Source organism: Triticum aestivum, chromosome 6D (genome assembly GCF_018294505.1).
Source record: "Triticum aestivum cultivar Chinese Spring chromosome 6D, IWGSC CS RefSeq v2.1, whole genome shotgun sequence".
NCBI lineage: Eukaryota > Viridiplantae > Streptophyta > Magnoliopsida > Poales > Poaceae > Triticum > Triticum aestivum.
Window position 1 is genome coordinate 163,901,512 of NC_057811.1, and position 20,330 is coordinate 163,921,841.

The window sequence follows — 20,330 nt, forward strand, 5'->3', positions numbered from 1 at the left end:
AAACATATCGTTGATGCTTTGATGCAATCTTATGAAGAAAAACTTGAGTTGGAAGTTTCTATTCCTAGAAAACTCTATGATGAGTGGGAACCTACTATTAAAATTAAAATTAAAGATCATGAATGCTATGCTTTGTGTGATTTGGGTGCTAGTGTTTCCACGATTCCAAAAACTTTGTGTGATTTGCTAGGTTTCCGTGATTTTCATGATTGCTCTTTAAACTTGCACCTTGCGGATTCCACTATTAAGAAACCTATGGGAATAATTAATGATGTTCTTATTGTTGCAAATAGGAACTATGAGCCCGTAGATTTTATCGTTCTTGACATAGATTGCAATCCTTCATGTCCTATTATTCTTGGTAAACCTTTCCTTAGAACGATTGGTGCAATTATTGATATGAAGGAAGAGAATATTAGATTCCAATTTACATTAAAGAAAGGCATGGAACACTTCCCTAGGAAGAAAATAAAATTACCATATGAATCTATCATGAGAGCCACTTATGGATTGCCCACCAAAGATGGCAATACCTAGATCTATCCTTGCTATTATGCCTAGCTAGGGGCGTTAAACGATAGCGCTTGTTGGGAGGCAACCAATTTTATTTTTAGTTTTTTGCCTTTTGCTTCTGTTTAGGAATAAATATTTGTTCTAGCCTCTGGTTAGATGTTTTTTATGTTTTAATTAGTGTTTGTGCCAAGTTAAACCTATAGGATCTTCTTGGATGATAGTTATTTGATCTTGCAGAAAATTCCAGAAACTTTCTGTTCACAAAAATAATTTCTAAAAATCACCAGAACGTGATAAAATATTGATTCCAATTGCTGCTGATCAATAAACAAATTTTCTAGGTCTTCCTATTTTGTCTAAGTTTTTGGAGTTCCAGAAGTTTGCGTTAGTTACAGATCACTACAGACTGTTCTGTTTTTGACAGATTCTGTTTTTCGTGTGTTGTTTGCTTATTTTGATGAACCTATGGCTAGTAAAATAGTTTATAAACCATAGAGAAGTTGGAATACATTAGGTTTAACACCAATATAAATAAATAATGATTTCATCACAGTACCTTGAAGTGGTCTTTTGTTTTCTTTCGCTAACGGAGCTCACGAGATTTTCTGCTGAGTTTTGTGTTGTGAAGTTTTCAAGTTTTGGGTGAAAGATTTGATGGATTATGGAACAAGGAGTGGCAAGAGCCTAAGCTTGGGGATGCCCATGGAACCCCCAAGATAATCTAAGGACACCTAAAAGCCAAAGCTTGGGGATGCCCCGGAAGGCATCCCCTCTTTCGTCTACTTCCATCGGTAACTTTACTTGGAGCTATATTTTTATTCACCACATGATATGTGTTTTGCTTGGAGCGTCTTGTATGATTTGAGTCTTTGCTTTTTAGTTTACCACAATCATCTTTGCTGTACACACCTTTTGATAGAGACACACATGATTTGGAAATTATTAGAATACTCTATGCGCTTCACTTATATCTTTTGAGTTATATAGTTTTTGCTCTAGTACTTCACTTATATCTTTAAGAGCACGGTGGTGGATTTGTTTTATAGAAACTATTGATCTCTCATGCTTCACTTAGATTATTTTGAGAGTCTTAAATAGCATGGTAATTTGCTTAAAAAATCCTAATATGCTAGGTATTCAAGAATAGTAAAAACTTTCTTATGAGTGTTTTGAATACTAAGAGAAGTTTGATGCTTGATGATTATTTTGAGACATGGAGGTAGTGATATTAAAGTTGTGCTAGTTGAGTAGTTGTGAATTTGAGAAATACTTGTGTTGAAGTTTGCAAGTCCCGTAGCATGCACGTATGGTAAACGTTATGTAACAAATTTGAAACATCAGGTGTTCTTTGATTGTCCTCCTTATGAGTGGCGGTCGGGGACGAGCGATGGTCTTTTCCTACCAATCTATCCCCCTAGGAGCATGCGCGTAGTGCTTGGTTTTTGATGACTTGCAGATTTTTGCAATAAGTATGTGAGTTCTTTATGACTAATGTTGAGCCATGGATTATACGCACTCTCACCTTTCCACCATTGCTAGCCTCTTCGGTACCGTGCATTGCCCTTTCTTGTTGGAAATATGCCCTAGAGGCAATAATAAAATGGTTATTATTATATTTCCTTGTTCATGATAATTGTCTATTGTTCATGCTATAATTGTGTTATCCGGAAATCGTAATACATGTGTGAATACATAGACCACAACGTGTCCCTAGTAAGCCTCTAGTTGACTAGCTCGTTGATCAACAGATAGTCATGGTTTCCTGACTATGGACATTGGATGTCATTGATAATGGGATCACATCATTAGGAGAATGATGTGATGGACAAGACCCAATCCTAAGCATAGCGCAAAGATCGTGTAGTTCGTTTGCTAGAGCTTTTCCAATGTCAAGTATCTTTTCCTTAGACCATGAGATCGTGTAACTCCCGGATGCCGTAGGAGTGCTTTGGGTGTACCAAACGTCACAACGTAACTGGGTGACTATAAAGGTACACTACAGGTATCTCTGAAAGTGTCTGTTGGGTTGACACGGATCGAGACTGGGATTTGTCACTCCGTATGACGGAGAGGTATCTCTGGGCCCACTCGGTAATGCATCATCATAATGAGCTCAATGTGACTAAGGAGTTAGCCACGGGATCATGCATTACGGTACGAGTAAAGAGACTTGCCGGTAACGAGATTGAACAAGGTATTGGGATACCGACGATCGAATCTCGGGCAAGTAACATACCGATTGACAAAGGGAATTGTATACGGGATTGATTGAATCCTCGACATCGTGGTTCATCCGATGAGATCATCGTGGAACATGTGGGAGCCAACATGGGTATCCAGATCCCGCTGTTGGTTATTGACCGGAGAGTCGTCTCGGTCATGTCTGCATGTCTCCCGAACCCGTAGGGTCTACACACTTAAGGTTCGGTGACGCTAGGGTTGTAGAGATATTAGTATGCGGAAACCCGAAAGTTGTTCGGAGTCCCGGATGAGATCCCGGACGTCACGAGGAGTTCCGGAATGGTCCGGAGGTGAAGAATTATATATAGGAAGTCCAGTTTCGGCCACCGGGAAAGTTTCGGGGGTTATCGGTATTGTACCGGGACCACCGGAAGGGTCCCGGGGGTCCACCGGGTGGGGCCACCTATCCCGGAGGGCCCCATGGGCTGAAGTGGGAGGGGAACCAGCCCCTGGTGGGCTGGTGCGCCCCCCATGGGCCTCCCCCTGCGCCTAGGGTTGGAAACCCTGGGGGTGGGGGGCGCCCCACCTGGCTTGGGGGGCAAGTTTCCCCCCTTGGCCGCCGCCCCCCCATGTAGATGGGATCCCAGGGCCGGCGCCCCCCCAGGGGCCTATATATAGTGGGGGGAGGGAGGGCAGCAGTACCCTAGCCCCTGGCGCCTCCCTCTCCCTCCCGTGACACTTCTCCCTCCCGCCTGCGCTTGGCGAAGCCCTGCCGGGATCCCCGCTACTTCCACCACCACGCCGTCGTGCTGCTGGATCTCCATCAACCTCTCCTTCCCCCTTGCTGGATCAAGAAGGAGGAGACGTCGCTGCTCCGTACGTGTGTTGAACGCGGAGGTGCCGTCCGTTCGGCGCTCGGTCATCGGTGATTTGGATCACGACGAGTACGACTCCATCAACCCCGTTCACTTGAACGCTTCCGCTCGCGATCTACAAGGGTATGTAGATGCACTCCTTCCCTCTCGTTGCTAGTAAACTCCATAGATGGATCTTGGTGATGCGTAGAAAATTTTAAAATTCTGCTACGATCCCCAACAGTGGCATCATGAGCCAGGCCTATGCGTAGTTTCTATGCACGAGTAGAACACAAAGCAGTTGTGGGCGTAGATGTTGTCAATTTTTCTTGCCACTACTAGTCTTATCTTGTTTCGGCGGCATCGTGGGATGAAGCGGCCCGGACCGACCTTACACGTACGCTTACGTGAGACAGGTTCCACCGACTGACATGCACTAGTTGCATAAGGTGGCTAGCGGGTGTCTGTCTCTCCCACTTTAGTCGGAACGGATTCGATGAAAAGGGTCCTTATGAAGGGTAAATAGAAATTGGCATATCACGTTGTGGTTTTACGTAGGTAAGAAACGTTCTTGCTAGAAACCTATAGAAGCCACGTAAAAACTTGCAACAACAATTAGAGGACGTCTAACTTGTTTTTGCAGCATGTGCCTTGTGATGTGATATGGCCAAAAGGATGTGATGAATGAGATATATGTGATGTATGAGATTGATCATGTTCTTGTAATAGGAATCACGACTTGCATGTCGATGAGTATGACAACCGGCAGGAGCCATAGGAGTTGTCTTTATTTTTTGTATGACCTGCGTGTCATTGAATAACGCCATGTAAATTACTTTACTTTATTGCTAAACGCGTTAGCCATAGAAGTAGAAGTAATCGTTGGCGTGACAACTTCATGAAGACACGATGATGGAGATCATGGTGTCATGCCGGTGACGAAGATGATCATGGCGCCCCGAAGATGGAGATCAAAGGAGCAAAATGATATTGGCCATATCATGTCACTATTTGATTGCATGTGATGTTTATCATGTTTTACATCTTATTTGCTTAGAACGACGGTAGTAAGTAAGATGATCCCTTATAATAATTTCAAGAAAGTGTTCCCCCTAACTGTGCACCGTTGCGAAGGTTCGTTGTTTCGAAGCACCACGTGATGATCGGGTGTGATAGATTCTAACGTTCGCATACAACGGGTGTTGACGAGCCTAGCATGTACAGACATGGCCTCGGAACACACGCAATACACTTAGGTTGACTTGACGAGCCTAGCATGTACAGACATGGCCTCGGAACACGGAAGACCGAAAGGTCGAGCATGAGTCGTATAGAAGATACGATCAACATGAAGATGTTCACCGATGTTGACTAGTCCGTCTCACGTGATGATCGGACACGGCCTAGTTGACTCGGATCATGTTTCACTTAGATGACTAGAGGGATGTCTATCTGAGTGGGAGTTCATTGAATAATTTGATTAGATGAACTTAATTATCATGAACTTAGTCTAAAATCTTTACAATATGTCTTGTAGATCAAATGGCCCACGTTGCCCTCAACTTCAACGCGTTCCTAGAGAAAACCAAGCTGAAAGATGATGGCAGCAACTATACGGACTGGGTCCGGAACCTGAGGATCATCCTCATAGCTGCCAAGAAAGATTATGTCCTAGAAGCACCGCTAGGTGAAGCACCCATCCCAGAGAACCAAGACGTTATGAACGCTTGGCAATCACGTGCTGATGATTACTCCCTCGTTCAGTGCGGCATGCTTTACAGCTTAGAACCGGGGCTCCAAAAGCGTTTTGAGAAACACGGAGCATATGAGATGTTCGAAGAGCTGAAAATGGTTTTCCAAGCTCATGCCCGGGTCGAGAGATATGAAGTCTCCGACAAGTTCTTCAGTTGTAAAATGGAGGAAAATAGTTCTGTCAGTGAGCACATACTCAAAATGTCTGGGTTACACAACCGCTTGTCTCAGCTGGGAGTTAATCTCCCGGATGACGCGGTCATTGACAGAATCCTTCAGTCGCTTCCACCGAGCTACAAGAGCTTTGTGATGAACTTCAATATGCAGGGGATGGAAAAGACCATTCCTGAGGTATATTCAATGCTGAAATCAGCGGAGGTGGAGATCAAAAAGGAACATCAAGTGTTGATGGTGAATAAAACCACTAAGTTCAAGAAAGGCAAGGGTAAGAAGAACTTCAAGAAGGACGGCAAGGGAGTTGCCGCGCCCGGTAAGCCAGTTGCCGGGAAGAAGCCAAAGAATGGACCCAAGCCTGAGACTGAGTGCTTTTATTGCAAGGGAAGTGGTCACTGGAAGCGGAACTGCCCCAAATACTTAGCGGACAAGAAGGCCGGCAACACCAAAGGTATATGTGATATACATGTAATTGATGTGTACCTTACCAGTACTCGTAGTAGCTCCTGGGTATTTGATACCGGTGCGGTTGCTCATATTTGTAACTCAAAACAGGAGCTGCGGAATAAACGGAGACTGGCGAAGGACGAGGTGACGATGCGCGTCGGGAATGGTTCCAAGGTCGATGTGATCGCCGTCGGCACGCTACCTCTACATTTACCTACGGGATTAGTTTTAAACCTCAATAATTGTTATTTAGTGCCAGCTTTGAGCATGAACATTGTATCTGGATCTCGTTTAATGCGAGATGGCTACTCATTTAAATCCGAGAATAATGGTTGTTCTATTTATATGAGAGATATGTTTTATGGTCATGCCCCGCTGGTCAATGGTTTATTCTTAATGAATCTCGAACGTGATGTTACACATATTCATAGTGTGAATACCAAAAGATGTAAAGTTGATAACGATAGTCCCACATACTTGTGGCACTGCCGCCTTGGTCACATTGGTGTCAAGCGCATGAAGAAGCTCCATGCAGATGGACTTTTGGAGTCTCTTGATTACGAATCATTTGACACGTGCGAACCATGCCTCATGGGTAAGATGACCAAGACTCCGTTCTCCGGAACAATGGAGCGAGCAACCAACTTATTGGAAATCATACATACTGATGTGTGCGGTCCAATGAGTGTTGAGGCTCGCGGTGGCTATCGTTATGTTCTCACTCTCACTGATGACTTGAGTAGATATGGGTATGTCTACCTAATGAAACACAAGTCTGAGACCTTTGAAAAGTTCAAGGAATTTCAGAGTGAGGTTGAGAATCAACGTGACAGGAAAATAAAGTTCTTACGATCAGATCGTGGAGGAGAATATTTAAGTCACGAATTTGGCACACACTTAAGGAAATGTGGAATAGTTTCACAACTCACGCCGCCTGGAACACCTCAGCGAAATGGTGTGTCCGAACGTCGTAATCGCACTCTATTGGATATGGTGCGATCTATGATGTCTCTTACCGATCTACCGCTCTCATTTTGGGGCTATGCTTTAGAGACTGCCGCATTCACTTTAAATAGGGCTCCGTCGAAATCCGTTGAGACGACACCGTATGAATTATGGTTTGGGAAGAAACCTAAGCTGTCGTTTCTAAAAGTTTGGGGATGCGATGCTTATGTCAAGAAACTTCAACCTGAAAAGCTCGAACCCAAGTCGGAAAAATGCGTCTTCATAGGATACCCTAAGGAAACCATTGGGTATACCTTCTACCTCAGATCCGAAGGCAAGATCTTTGTTGCCAAGAACGGGTCCTTTCTGGAGAAAGAGTTTCTCTCGAAAGAAATAAGTGGGAGGAAAGTGGAACTTGATGAGGTGATAGTCACCCCTTCCGAACCGGAAAGTAGCGCAGCGCGGGAAGATGTTCCTGTGGTGCCTACACCGACTGGGGAGGAAGTTAATGATGATGATCATGAAGCTTCGGATCAAGTTACTGCTGAACTTCGTAGGTCCACAAGGACACGTTCCGCACCAGAGTGGTACGGCAACCCTGTCCTGGAAATCATGTTGTTAGACAACGGTGAACCTTCGAACTATGAAGAAGCAATGGCGGGCCCAGATTCCGACAAATGGCTAGAAGCCATGAAATCCGAGATAGGATCCATGTATGAAAACGAAGTATGGACTTTGACTGACTTGCCCGATGATCGGCGAGCCATAGAAAATAAATGGATCTTTAAGAAGAAGACAGACGCGGATGGTAATGTGACCATCTATAAGGCTCGACTTGTCGCTAAGGGTTATCGACAAGTTCAAGGGGTTGACTACGATGAGACTTTCTCACCCGTAGCGAAGCTGAAGTCCGTCCGAATCATGTTAGCAATTGCCGCATTCTATGATTATGAGATATGGCAAATGGACGTCAAAACGACATTCCTTAATGGCTTCCTTAAGGAAGAATTGTATATGATGCAGCCGGAAGGTTTTGTCGATCCTAAGAATGCTGACAAAGTATGCAAGCTCCAGCGCTCAATCTATGGGCTGGTGCAAGCATCTCGGAGTTGGAACATTCGCTTTGATGAGATGATCAAAGCGTTTGGGTTTACACAGACTTATGGAGAAGCCTGTGTTTACAAGAAAGTGAGTGGGAGCTCTGTATCATTTCTCATAATATATGTGGATGACATACTATTGATGGGAAATGATATAGAATTCTTGGAAAGTATAAAGGCCTATTTGAATAAGTGTTTTTCAATGAAGGACCTTGGAGAAGCTGCTTATATATTAGGCATCAAGATCTATAGAGATAGATCAAGACGCCTCATTGGTCTTTCACAGAGTACGTACCTTGACAAGATATTGAAGAAGTTCAATATGGATCAGTCCAAGAAGGGGTTCTTGCCTGTATTGCAAGGTGTGCAATTGAGCACGGCTCAATGCCCGACCACGGCAGAAGATAGAGAAAAGATGAGTGTCATCCCCTATGCCTCGGCCATAGGGTCTATTATGTATGCCATGCTGTGTACCAGACCTGATGTAAACCTTGCCGTAAGTTTGGTAGGAAGGTACCAAAGTAATCCCGGCATGGAACACTGGACAGCGGTCAAGAATATCCTGAAGTACCTGAAAAGGACTAAGGATATGTTTCTCGTTTATGGAGGTGACGAAGAGCTCGTCGTAAAGGGTTACGTCGATGCTAGCTTCGACACAGATCTGGATGACTCTAAGTCACAAACCGGATACGTGTATATTTTGAATGGAGGGGCAGTAAGCTGGTGCAGTTGCAAGCAAAGCGTCGTGGCGGGATCTACATGTGAAGCGGAGTACATGGCGGCCTCAGAGGCAGCACAAGAAGCAATCTGGATGAAGGAGTTCATTACCGACCTAGGGGTGATTCCCAATGCGTCGGGCCCGATGACTCTCTTCTGTGACAACACTGGAGCTATTGCCCTTGCCAAGGAGCCCAGGTTTCACAGGAAGACCAGGCATATCAAGCGTCGCTTCAACTCCATTCGTGAAAGTGTTCAAAATGGAGACATAGATATTTGTAAAGTACATACGGACCTGAATGTAGCAGATCCGTTGACTAAACCTCTCCCTAGAGCAAAACATGATCAACACCAGAACTCTATGGGTGTTCGATTCATCACAATGTAACTAGATTATTGACTCTAGTGCAAGTGGGAGACTGTTGGAAATATGCCCTAGAGGCAATAATAAAATGGTTATTATTATATTTCCTTGTTCATGATAATTGTCTATTGTTCATGCTATAATTGTGTTATCCGGAAATCGTAATACATGTGTGAATACATAGACCACAACGTGTCCCTAGTAAGCCTCTAGTTGACTAGCTCGTTGATCAACAGATAGTCATGGTTTCCTGACTATGGACATTGGATGTCATTGATAACGGGATCACATCATTAGGAGAATGATGTGATGGACAAGACCCAATCCTAAGCATAGCGCAAAGATCGTGTAGTTCGTTTGCTAGAGCTTTTCCAATGTCAAGTATCTTTTCCTTAGACCATGAGATCGTGTAACTCCCGGATGCCGTAGGAGTGCTTTGGGTGTACCAAACGTCACAACGTAACTGGGTGACTATAAAGGTACACTACAGGTATCTCTGAAAGTGTCTGTTGGGTTGACACGGATCGAGACTGGGATTTGTCACTCCGTATGACGGAGAGGTATCTCTGGGCCCACTCGGTAATGCATCATCATAATGAGCTCAATGTGACTAAGGAGTTAGCCACGGGATCATGCATTACGGTACGAGTAAAGAGACTTGCCGGTAACGAGATTGAACAAGGTATTGGGATACCGACGATCGAATCTCGGGCAAGTAACATACCGATTGACAAAGGGAATTGTATACGGGATTGATTGAATCCTCGACATCGTGGTTCATCCGATGAGATCATCGTGGAACATGTGGGAGCCAACATGGGTATCCAGATCCCGCTGTTGGTTATTGACCGGAGAGTCGTCTCGGTCATGTCTGCATGTCTCCCGAACCCGTAGGGTCTACACACTTAAGGTTCGGTGACGCTAGGGTTGTAGAGATATTAGTATGCGGAAACCCGAAAGTTGTTCGGAGTCCCGGATGAGATCCCGGACGTCACGAGGAGTTCCGGAATGGTCCGGAGGTGAAGAATTATATATAGGAAGTCCAGTTTCGGCCACCGGGAAAGTTTCGGGGGTTATCGGTATTGTACCGGGACCACCGGAAGGGTCCCGGGGGTCCACCGGGTGGGGCCACCTATCCCGGAGGGCCCCATGGGCTGAAGTGGGAGGGGAACCAGCCCCTGGTGGGCTGGTGCGCCCCCCATGGGCCTCCCCCTGCGCCTAGGGTTGGAAACCCTGGGGGTGGGGGGCGCCCCACCTGGCTTGGGGGGCAAGTTTCCCCCCTTGGCCGCCGCCCCCCCATGTAGATGGGATCCCAGGGCCGGCGCCCCCCAGGGGCCTATATATAGTGGGGGGAGGGAGGGCAGCAGTACCCTAGCCCCTGGCGCCTCCCTCTCCCTCCCGTGACACCTCTCCCTCCCGCTTGCGCTTGGCGAAGCCCTGCCGGGATCCCCGCTACTTCCACCACCACGCCGTCGTGCTGCTGGATCTCCATCAACCTCTCCTTCCCCCTTGCTGGATCAAGAAGGAGGAGACGTCGCTGCTCCGTACGTGTGTTGAACGCGGAGGTGCCGTTCGTTCGGTGCTCGGTCATCGGTGATTTGGATCACGACGAGTACGACTCCATCAACCCCGTTCACTTGAACGCTTCCGCTTCCGATCTACAAGGGTATGTAGATGCACTCCTTCTCTCTCGTTGCTAGTAAACTCCATAGATGGATCTTGGTGATGCGTAGAAAATTTTAAAATTCTGCAACGATCCCCAACATTTCTCACATTGAGAGTTGGTGCTAACTTCTCCGGTGCATCCAAACCCCGTGATATGATACGCTCTTTCACACATAAACCTCCTTATATCTTCCTCAAAACAGCCACCATACCTACCTATTATGGCATTTCCATATCCATTCCGAGATATATTGCCATGCAACTTTCCACCATTTAGTTTATCATGACACGTTCATCATTTTCATATTGGTTTGCATGATCATGTAGTTGACATAGTATTTGTGGCAAAGCCACCATTCATAATTCTTTCATACATGTCACTCTTGGTTCATTGCATATCCCGGTACACCGCCGGAGGCATTCATATAGAGTCATACTTTGTTCTAGTATCGAGTTGTAATCATTGAGTTGTAAATAAATAGAAGTGTGATGATCATCATTTTATAGAGCATTGTCCCAAGTGAGGAATAAAAAAGAGAAAAAGGCCATAAAAAAAAGAGAAGGCCCAAAAAAATGAGAGAAAAAGAGAGAAGGGACAATGTTACTATCCTTTTACCACACTTGTGCTTCAAAGTAGCACCATGATCTTCATAATAGAGAGTCTCTTGTTTTGTCACTTTCATATACTAGTGGGAATTTTTCATTATAGAACTTGGCTTGTATATTCCCACAATGGGCCTCCTCAAGTGCCCTAGGTCTTCGTGAGCAAGCAAGTTGGATGCACACCCACTTAGTTTCTTTTGTTGAGCTTTCATATATTTATAGCTCTAGTGCATCCGTTGCATGGCAATCCCTACTCCTCGCATTATCATCAATCGATGGGCATCTCCATAGCTCATTGGTTAGCCTCGTTGATGTGAGAATTTCTCCCTTTTTGTCTTCTCCACATAAACCCCATCATCATATTCTATTCCACCCAAAGTGTTATGTCCATGGCTCACGCTCATGTATTGCGTGAAGGTTGAAAAAGTTTGAGATTACTAAAGTATGAAACAATTGCTTGGCTTGTCATCGGGGTTGTGCATGATGAGAGAATTCTTGTGTGACGAAAATGGAGCATGACTAAACTATATGATTTTGTAGGGATGAACTTTCTTTGGCCATGTTATTTTGAGAGGACATAATTGCTTAGTTAGTATGCTTGAAGTATTATTATTTTTATGTCAATATTGAACTTTTATCTTGAATCTTTTGGATCTGAATATTCATACCATAATTAAGAAGAATTACATTGAAATTATGCCAAGTAGCATTCCACATCAAAAATTCTGTTTTTATCATTTACCTACTCGAGGACGAGCAGGAATTAAGCTTGGGGATGCTTGATACGTCTCCAACGTATCTATAATTTTTGATTGCTCCATGCTATATTATCTTCTGTTTTGGACATTATTGGGATTTATTATTCAATTTTATATTATTTTTGGGACTAACCTATTAACTGGAGGCCCAGCCCAGAATTGCTGTTTTTTTTGCCTATTTCAGAGTTTCGCAGAAAAAGAATATCAGGGAACGTGATTTTCGGAACAAACATGATCCAGAGGACTTGGACCCTACATCAAGAAATCAAATAGGAAGCCATGAGGTAGGGGGGCGCGCCTACCCCCCCAGGCGCGCCCTCCACCCTCATGGGCCCCACGTTGCTCCACCGACGTACTCCTTCCTCCTATATATACCTACGTACCCCCAAACTACCAGATACGGAGCCAAAAACCCAATTCCACCGCTGCAACCTTCTGTACCCGTGAGATCCCATCTTGGGGCCTGTTCCGGAGCTCCGCCGAAGGGGGCATCGATCACGGAGGGCTTCTACATCAACACCATAGCCTCTCCGATGAAGTGTGAGTAGTTTACCTCAGACCTTCGGGTCCATAGTTATTAGCTAGATGGCTTCTTCTCTCGTTTTGGATCTCAATACAATGTTCTCCCCCTCTCTTGTGGAGATCTATTCGATGTAATCTTCTTTTGCGGTGTGTTTGTTGAGACCGATGAATTGTGGGTTTATGATGAAGTTTATCTATGAACAATATTTGAATCTTCTGAATTCTTTTATGTATGATTGGTTATCTTTGCAAGTCTCTTCGAATTATCAGTTTGGTTTGGCCTACTAGATTGATCTTTCTTGCAATGGAGAAGTGCTTAGCTTTGGGTTCAATCTTGCGGTGTCCTTTCCCAGTGACAGTAGGGGCAGCAAGGCACGTATAGTATTGTTGCCATCGAGGATAACAAGATGGGGTTTATATCATATTGCATGAGTTTATCCCTCTACATCATGTCATCTTGCTTAAGGCGTTACTCTGTTCTTATGAACTTAATACTCTAGATGCATGCTGGATAGCGGTCGATGTGTGGAGTAATAGTAGTAGATGAAGGCAGGAGTCGGTCTACTTGTCTCGGACGTGATGCCTATATACATGATCATACCTAGATATTCTCATAACTGTGCTCAATTCTGTCAATTGCTCAACAGTAATTTGTTCACCCACTGTAAAATACTTATGCTCTTGAGAGAAGCCACTAGTGAAACCTATGGCCCCCGGGTCTATTTTCCATCATATTAATCTCCCGACAACAAGCTATTTCTGGCGCCGTTTTTATTTTGCTTTCATTTTACTTTGCATCTTTATCATAAAAATAACAAAAATATTATCTTATCATATCTATCAGATCTCACTCTCGTAAGTGACCGTGTAGGGATTGACAACCCCTTATCGCGTTGGTTGCGAGGATTTATTTGTTTGTGTAGGTGCGAGGGACTCGCGCGTAGCCTCCTACTGGATTGATACCTTGGTTCTCAAAAACTGAGGGAAATACTTGCACTACTTTGCTGCATCACCCTTTCCTCTTCAAGGGAAAAACAACGCAGTGCTCAAGAGGTAGCAAGGACGTGGAGCGCGTGTCTCGGCAGGCCACGACGTACTGCATCCAAGACGGTGAGTTATACAGGAAGCGGCCGAATGACGTTTCCCTGCGTTGTATCACCAGGGAACAGGGGAAAGAGCTGCGAGCTGATATACACGGTGGGGACTGCGGGCACCACTCGTCGCCAGGAACCCTTGTCGGCAAGGCATTCCGCAATGGGTTCTACTGGCCTACGGCGCTCAACGACGCGACTGAGCTGGTGAAGTCCTGTGAGGCCTGTCAATTCCACGCCAAGCAGATCCATCAGCCAGCTCAAGGCCTCCAGACCATCCCACTCTCGTGGCCATTTGCGGTTTGGGGGTTGGATATCTTGGGCCCGTTCCCTCCAGCGCCTGGGGCCTACCGCTACCTCTACGTCGCCATCGACAAGTTCACCAAGTGGGCGGAGGTAGAAACCGTCAGCACCATCCCGGCCGGATCTGCCGTCAAGTTCATCAAGGGTCTCATGAGCCGGTTTGGGGTCCCCAACTACATCATCACCGATAACGGCTCGCAGTTCACTAGCAATGTCTTCAAGACATATTGTGCTAACCTTGGAACGCAGATCTGCTACGCTTCGGTGGCACACCCCAGGAGCAATGGTCAGGCCGAACGCGCCAACGCGGAGGTCCTGAGAGGTCTCAAGACCAGGACCTTCAAGAAGAAGCTCGAGGCCTGCGGTAGGGGCTGGCACGACGAGCTCCAGTCTGTGCTGTGGTCCATCCGCACCACCGCCACCAAGCCAACAGGCGAGACCCCGTTCTTCCTCGTCTACGGAGCAGAAGCGGTTCTCTCTCACGAGGTCGAGCATTGCTCCGCGCGGGTCCTGGCGTTTGATGAGGCGCAACAGGACGCCATGCGGGGGATGGTGATACGTCTCCAACGTATCTATAATTTTTGATTGTTCCATGCTATTATATTATCTGCTTTGGATGTTTAATGGGCTTTACTAAGCACTTTTATATTATTTTTGGGACTAACCTATTAACCGAAGGCCCAGTGCAAATTGCTGTTTTTTTTGCCTATTTCAGTGTTTCGCAGAAAAGGAATATCAAACGGAGTCCAAACGGAATGAAACCTTCGGGAGAGTTATTTTTGGAACAAACGTGATCCAGAGGACTTGGAGTGGACGTGAAGAAAGAAGCGAGGAGGCCACGCGGCAGGGAGGCGCGCCTGCCCCCCTAGGCGCGCCCCCACCCTCGTGGGCCCCTCGCAGCTCCACCGACCAACTTCTTCCTCCTATATATATCCATATACCCCAAAAACATCCAAGAGCAGCACGAAACCCTATTTCCACCACCGCAACCTTCTGTACCCGTGAGATCCCATCTTGGGGCCTTTTCGGCGCTCCGCCGGAGGGGGAATCGATCATGGAGGGCTTCTACATCAACACCATAGCCTCTCCGATGATGTGTGAGTAGTTTACCACAGACCTTCGGGTCCATAGTTATTAGCTAGATGCCTTCTTCTCTCTTTTTGGATCTCAATACAAAGTTCTCCTCGATTCTCTTGGAGATCTATTTGATGTAATTCTTTTTGCGGTGTGTTTGTCAAGATCCGATGAATTGTGGGCTTATGATCAAGATTATCTATGAACAATATTTGAATCTCCTCTGAATTCTTTTATGTATGATTTGTTATCTTTGCAAGTCTCTTCGAATTATCAGTTTGGTTTGGCCTACTAGATTGATCTTTCTTGCAATGGGAGAAGGCTTAGCTTTGGGTTCAATCTTGCGGCATTCTTTCCCGGTGACAGCAGGGGCAGCAAGGCACGTATTGTATTGTTGCCATCGAGGATAAAAATATGGGGTTTATACCATATTGCTTGAGTTTATCCCTCTACATCATGTCATCTTGCCTAATGCGTTACTCTGTTCTTATGAACTTAATACTCTAGATGCATGCTGGATAGCGGTCGATGTGTGGAGTAATAGTAGTAGATGGAGAATCATTTCGGTCTACTTGTCGCGGACGTGATGCCTATATACATGATCATGCCTAGATATTCTCATAACTATGCACTTTTCTATCAATTGCTCGACAGTAATTTGTTCACCCACCGTGATACGTATGCTATCTTGAGAGAAGCCACTAGTGAAACCTATGGCCCCCAGGTCTATTTTCCATCATATAAGTTTCCAATTTATTTTTACTTTGCAATCTTTACTTTCAATCTTTATCATAAAAATACCAAAAATATTTATCTTATTATCTCTATCAGATCTCACTTTTGAAAGTGGTCATGAAGGGATTGACAACCCCTTTATCGCGTTGGTTGCAAGGTTCTTATTTGTTTGTGTAGGTACGAGGCGACTTGTGTGTAGTCTCCTACTGGATTGATACCTTGGTTCTCAAAAAGCGAGGGAAATAATTACGCTACTTTGCTGCATCACCCTTTCCTCTTCAAGGGAAAAACCAACGCAAGCTCAAGAGGTAGCAAGTAGGATTTCTGGCACCGTTGCCGGGGAGATCTACGCCAAGTCAAGACATACCAAGTACCCATCACAAACTCTTATCCCTCGCATTACATTATTTGCCATTTGCCTCTCGTTTTCCTCTCCCCCACTTCACAAACCTTTGCCTTTTCTCCGCCCCTCTTCCGTTCGTCTTTTTCGTTTGCTTGTGTTGCCATGTGCCTTCTATGTGCTTGCATCTTCGCTTGCTAAAAATCTATTGATATGGATCCTCATCCCCTTGATAATCTTTTTAAGAGATCCAATTATGATGAACCAATGGCTAGTGAGTTGTGTGCACTAGATTATCTTTATGAGGTTTTGCTTGAAATCCGTGAATCTGGAAATTGTGATGAAGTACTTTATGAAGTGATTCATGGTAGATCTTTGAATGAAAAGCATGATTGCAATGATGGTATTATAAATTCTATTAATGTCAGTTGTGCTAATAATATGCAAAACCCTAAGCTTGGGGATGCTAGTTTTGCTATATCCTCTACTTGTTGCAATGATCATGATTGGGCTGATTCTTCTTATGATCTTGAAAATTTATTTAAGCCTCATGATGAATATAAGATTGATAATAATGTTTTCAATAATATTGAAAGTGGGTTTGGAAGAGTGTCAACTTTAGATCCCACATATTTGGAGAATGTTCAATCTTATGAAGTTTTTGATAAAAGTGGGTTTGGAGAGGTCATGACTTTAGTTAATGTTAATCCCACTATTTTGGAAGAGTGTCAACTTTGCATACATGTGGATCATGTTAAGAATATCTTTTGTGATAGCTATTTGTTGAATTTGTTTATGATCCTACATGTAATTATTATGAGAGAGGAAAATATGGTTGTAGAAATTTTCATGCCACTAAATTTCCACTCGTTATGTTGAGATTGCTATTGTTTCTTTCTTCTTCCTTGCATATGCTAGATCTTGCTTGTCTTGCTAATTTGTTTTCCTATAAAATGCCTATGCATAGGAAGTATGTTAGACTTAGATGTGATTTTAACATGTTTTATGATGCTCTCTTTGTGTTTCAATTACTATCTTTCATGCAAGCATCATTGAAATTATCACTTCCTAGCTAGGGGCGTTAAACAATAGCGCTTGTTGGGAGGCAACCCAATTTTATATTTTTTCTTGCTTTTTGGTTCTGTTTAGTAATAAATAATTCATATAGCCTCTGTTTAGATGTGTTTTCATGTTTTAATTAGTGTTTGTGCCAAGTAGAACCTTTGGGAAGACTTGGGTGAAGTCTTTATGATCTTGCTGTAAAAAATAGAAGCTTTAGCGCTCACGAGATTAGCTGCCATTTTTTTACTGGAGAGTGCTTTTAGGTTGATTATTTTTGCAGATGATTAATAGACAAATTCCTCACGTCCAGCAATTTATTTCAGAATTTTTGTAGTTCCATAAGTTTATGTTTGATCCAGATTACTACAGACTGTTCTGTTTTTGACAGATTCTGTTTTTCGTGTGTTGTTTGCTTATTTTGATGAATCTATGGCTAGTATCGGAGGGTAGGAACCATAGAGAATTTGGAATACAGTAGGTTTAAGACCAATATAAATAAAGAATGAGTTCATTACAGTAACTTTTGGTGGTGGTTTGTTTTCTTTCACTAACAGAGCTCATGAGATTTTTCTGTTGAGATTTGTGTTGTGAAGTTTTCAAGTTTTGGGTAAAGATTTGATGGATTATGGAATAAGGAGTGGCAAGAGCCTAAGTTTGGGGATGCCTCGGAAGGCATCCCCTCTTTCGTCTTCGTCTATCGGTAACTTCACTTGAGGCTATATTTTTATTCACCACATGATATGTGTTTTGCTTGGAGCGTCTTGTATGATTTGAGTCTTTGCTTTTTAGTTTACCACAATCATCCTTGCTGTACACACCTTTTGGGAGAGACACACATGAATCGGAATTAATTAGAATACTCTATGTGCTTCACTTATATCTTTTGAGCTAGATAATTTTTGCTCTAGTGCTTCACTTATATCTTTTAGAGCACGGTGGTGGTTTTATTTTATATAAATTATTGATCTCTCATGCTTCACTTATATTATTTTGAGAGTCTTTTAGAACAGCATGGTAGTTTGCTTTGGCAATAAAATTAGTCCTAATATGATGAACATCCAAGATAGGTATAATAAAAACTATCATATAAAGTGCATCGAATACTATGAGAAGTTTGTTACTTGATAATTGTTTTGAGATATGAAGATGGTGATATTAGAGTCATGCTAGTTGAGTAGTTGTGAATTTGAGAAATACTTGTTCTAAAGTTTGTGATTCCCGTAGCATGCACGTATGGTGAACCGTTATGTGATGAAGTCGAAGCATGATTTATTTATTGATTGTCTTCCTTATGAGTGGCGGTCGGGGACGAACGATGGTCTTTTCCTACCAATCTATCCCCCTAGGAGCATGCGCGTAGTACTTCGTTTCGATAACTAATAGATTTTTGCAATAAGTATGGCAGTTCTTTATGACTAATGTTGAGTCTGTGGATTATACGCACTCTCACCCTTCCACCATTGCTAGCCTCTCTAATACCGCGCACCTTTCGCCGGTATCATACAACCACCATATACCTTCCTCAAAACAGCCACCATACCTACCTATTATGGCATTTCCATAGCCATTCCAAGATATGTTGCCATGCAACTTACCACCGTTCCGTTTATTATGACACGCTTCATCATTGTCATATTGCTTTTCATGATCATGTAGTTGACATCGTATTTGTGGCAAAGCCACCTTAATAATCCTTTCATACATGTCACTCTTGATTCATTGCATATCCCGGTACACCGCCGGAGGCATTCACATAGAGTCATATTTTGTTCTAAGTATTGAGTTGTAATTTTTCAGTTGTAAGTAAATAAAAGTGTGATGATCATCATTATTAGAGCATTGTCCCAAGTGAGGAAAGGATGATGGAGACTATGATTCCCCCACAAGTCGAGATGAGACTCGGGACGAAAAGAAAAAAAGAAAAAAGAAAAAAAGAGGCCATAAAAAAAGAGAGAAAAAGGCCCAAATAAAAAAATGAGAGAAAAAGAGAGAAGGGACAATGTTACTATCCTTTTGCCACACTTGTGCTTCAAAGTAGCACCATGATTTTCATGATAGAGAGTCTCCTATGTTGTCACTTTCATATACTAGTCGGAATTTTACATTATAGAACTTGGCTTGTATATTCCAATGATGGGCTTCCTCAAAATGCCCTAGGTCTTCGTGAGCAAGCGAGTTGGATGAACACCCACTTAGTTTCTTTTGTTGAGCTTTCATACACTTATAGATCTAGTGCATCCGTTGGATGGCAATCCCTACTAACTCACATTAATATCTATTGATGGGCATCTCCATAGCCCGTTGATACGCCTAGTTGATGTGAGACTATCTTCTCCTTTTTGTCTTCTCCACAACCACCATTCTATTCCACATATAGTGCTATGTCCATGGCTCACGCTCATGTATTGCGTGAAGATTGAAAAAGTTTGAGAACATCAAAAGTATGAAACAATTGCTTGGCTTGTCATCGGGGTTGTGTATGATTTAAATATTTTGTGTGATGAAGATAGAGCATAGCCAGACTATATGATTTTGTAGGGATAACTTTCTTTGGCCATGTTATTTTGAGAAGACATGATTGCTTTGTTAGTATGCTTGAAGTATTATTATTTTCATGTCAATATAAACTTTTGTCTTGAATCTTCCGGATTTGAGTATTCATGCCACAATAAAGGAAATTACATTGAGAAATATGCTAGGTAGCATTCCACATCAAAAATTCTGTTTTTATCATTTACTTACTCGAGCGAGCAGGAATTAAGCTTGGGGATGCTTGATACGTCTCCAACGTATCTATAATTTTTGATTGTTCCATGCTATTATATTATCTGTTTTGGATGTTTAATGGGCTTTACTAAACACTTTTATATTATTTTTGGGACTAACCTATTAACCGAAGGCCTAGTGCAAATTGCTGTTTTTTTTGCCTATTTCAGTGTTTCGCAAAAAAGGAACAGCAAACGGAGTCCAAACGGAATGAAACATTCAGGAGAGTTATTTTTGGAACAAACGTGATCCAGAGGACTTGGAGTGGACGTCAAGAAAGAAGCAAGGAGAGCACGAGGCAGGGAGGCGCGTCTGCCCCCCTTAGGCGCGCCCCCACCCTCGTGGGCCCCTCGCAGCTCCACCG